The sequence below is a fragment of the Benincasa hispida genome, chromosome 6, assembly GCF_027475165.1.
Source record: "Benincasa hispida cultivar pf3 chromosome 6, pf3_genome.v1.1, whole genome shotgun sequence".
Classification (NCBI taxonomy): domain Eukaryota; kingdom Viridiplantae; phylum Streptophyta; class Magnoliopsida; order Cucurbitales; family Cucurbitaceae; genus Benincasa; species Benincasa hispida.
The window spans coordinates 27,761,264-27,764,418 of record NC_143483.1 but is presented as its reverse complement, the minus strand read 5'-3'; the positions used below and the strand labels follow the sequence as shown (position 1 = coordinate 27,764,418).

The window sequence follows — 3,155 nt, the reverse complement described above, 5'->3', positions numbered from 1 at the left end:
TTCTTTCTGGCCGCAGACTTGAACTAGGAATGTTGATTATCTTCAATAAATGTCTTGTATTTGAAATCTCGGTAACATATGTTATTGCTTTTTATCTTATATCCTTTTGGCTTTATTCTTTGTAACTTGGTAAACTATTGTTTTTATTATATTTCTTTAATCTGAATATGCATTTGATATCAGAACTTGTAGCAGATTTTTTAATTTAAAAAATGGAGAACTGTATTTGTGATTCAATTTTGAAATGGTAGACAATAGAGCATGTGTTTATTATTATCATCATCTTATTCTTTTTTTCTTTTTTTTTAAATGACGTAATGAAATATATTTTTGAGGGAGAGGTGGAGATTTCTCAACTCTGAACCAGTTTGCAACGATAATCAATAGAGAACTGAGAAATTGGGCACAGAATATTTGAGAAACTGATTAACAAAAGGGAAACAAACTAAAATGTAGTCAATAAAAATGGTGAAGTTGTTGAATTGAAATAGTGAATTTATTCATAGTGAACGATTATGTCTCATATGTTTTCAGGTTTGCAAATAATGAAATCTTTGAATAGAGAAAGGAAGAAATGGCTGACAGTGTTATTGCTATATTTATTTCAAGTGTGCCATTTCAGCCTTACATTTCTTTAGCTGCAATAATCTCAGTGAGTTTTCTTTCTTGCTAAAATCCATGATGATGGAATAGCAAAATTTAAAAGAATTTCAGCATGTAGTCTGAATTTTTGTGATTTTCTTTTATTTTGTCTGTTGTATTTTCCTTTTCTCAATGGTCCTCGTATAGAGCAAATTTTTATATTAACTTGCTGACATCAGTTATATAGAAGTGCATGGTATCTAGTTTGCATTGATTAATCTAATTCTCAAATCCAAGGGCTGAGTTATGAAGGTTTTCAAAGTCTTCTCGGCTTGACACATACTGCAGGAACGATTCCTGATGTTCTTCCCCTACCAAGATCAGCTCTTTTATCTTCATTTGTGCTTCCATATAAACCCGAGGTCAGACTCTGCATTCTTATTTATAGATCTTGGAGTAATTGATATATACCAGCTAAGTATATGTTATGTAAAGCTATAAAAATTGTATGAAAATGACAGTTTCCAGTTCTTCGAGGAAAGAAATGCTGGAAATAATGAATAAGACTATTTAATTAATGTTAAAGATTCACAACTCTTCATTAGGGATCTTTCCTTTGTAAGGGACAGAACATTATATGAAAGGATGTGTCTTAAAATATATATTAGCCTGCACATATATGGTTCGGTTTCTTTCTCACTTTTTAGACAATTTTTTTCTTCCTTTTCTTCTTTTCTTCCATATAGGGTTGCTTGCAATTACATATTGAGTTCATTGCATCCTATAGTTGAGATATTGCACTCTTTAGGTTAGTAATCTATCCTATTTGGAGAGATAATCGATCATTATTTCTTAAGCACCATGCGGAATAAAATTTTCTTAAGGAAGTAATGTTTCTATTGATTTCATATTAATTGCTTTCACTGTTGTCTAGCATTTCCTATATTATCGATATCAACAAGAAATTGTTAGTCGATTGAGAGTTTATTCGTGGAGAAAGTTTACTACTTAGGAGATTGCAGTATTGCTGTATTTTTTTTCATCATTTCAGTTCATTGGATTTCTGGAGCCATACATGGAAGATGGCCATTTAAAAGGATGGAAGCACTAATCTTTTACTGAGATGATTCTCTAGGTAATGAACTTACTAGCTTTCAATTTCTTTTCAGATTCCATAAATTACATTTTAATATTTTCACATTGTTCTAGTTTTATCCAGCGAATTTGCCTATCAAATTACACTGTTCTACTGCTGTCCAGCGAATAATGGAAGATGGAAGATGGTTTACTTGATCTAATGAAAGTACTCTTGATTCCTGTAAAAGAATAATTGTTTGTAAACAAGTGTAGGGATGTTTTCTCACTCCTTACATTTTCATATCATGACATATTTAAGTGCATTTGTACATAAACATATGTGTTTATTGTTGTTAAACCATTTTCTATTATTTCAAATCTCAGGAAGATCAAAAGATGGCTACACGGTTGACGAATACAATGTCCAACTCGCTGAAAGGGAGGCCTGTTTAGGTACCATAAACATAAAGTATACATGATAAATAGTTTCTATCTTTGGGAATTTCCTTATCATATGTTTTTTTCTTTTGGAAGGGTCGTATATTTCAAGGCAAAGAGTCACCCCAATTTATTGCCCTCTTTCAACCTTTTGTGGGGTGCTCAAGGTGGTAGTCTTATAAAGCTTCTTTCTTAACTCATCTCTTTTGATTAGAATCACGTTGTAATTTCTTTTACAAGGTTCTGATGTGGAACTGAGAGGGTCCTTGAAAGACACAGATAACCATCATTTTTCTTAATGAATTCTCGTGTACGGTGGCTTGAGCTCTAGTTACAAGAAACTCATAGCAGATAAAGCTTTGGCTAATGAAACTTACACAGAAGATTCTATTGCCCTTGTAAAATCATAATCTTTGTATTATTTGTAATTTATGTTTTCAAGGCCTGAATTATTGTACGCCTTTTAAATTATAATTCTATAGCAGAATGTGTGGATTAAATGTAATAGATTTACAATTCATACATGAATAATATGTCATAGCCAAAACGTTCGATGATAATGTGTCATGTTATACTTTTTTACCGAAAAAATGGATTTGGCAAGGGAACTTTAAAAAACGGACAATAATTGATAAAACGGACAGATTCGAGCTTCAATATCGGTTAAGAATAAAAAAAAAGGCTTTAATGTCGGTTGCAACTGACAGGCTTTAATCACTGAAGACCTTCAATGTCGGTTACAACCAACATTAAAGATTGTGTTATTGGTGTTATTGAAGCCCTTTAATGTCGCTTTAAAACCGACATTAAAGGCAACCGATATTAAAGGGCTTTAATAACATTATCTTTAATGTCGGTTGCCAACCGACATTAAAGCCCGAATTTCTTCTAGTGGTTGATGCGGTCGACACAGTGGGTGCAAGGGGTTGGTCTTCTTGTGTTCTTGTTCAAGCTCGGGGGAAGAGAAAGTGGCGTTCTTTAGATGAGTTTGAGTCATAAGTGAAGTGATTGAATCTCGTGCAGAAGCGTGTGAGTGTCATGCAAATAATATTTTATTT

At 32.6% G+C, this 3,155-nt stretch overlaps 1 long non-coding RNA gene across 1 annotated transcript; it reads left to right on the top strand.

Annotated features, from left to right (window-relative positions):
- The first annotated feature begins 437 nt into the window (after positions 1 to 437).
- Positions 438 to 2,525, top strand: LOC150035569 (uncharacterized). Its single transcript, XR_016530317.1, has 4 exons — positions 438 to 1,004; positions 1,634 to 1,717; positions 1,792 to 2,112; positions 2,194 to 2,525. It is a non-coding gene; the product is annotated as an uncharacterized LOC150035569 (long non-coding RNA).
- The last annotated feature ends 630 nt before the right edge of the window (positions 2,526 to 3,155 follow it).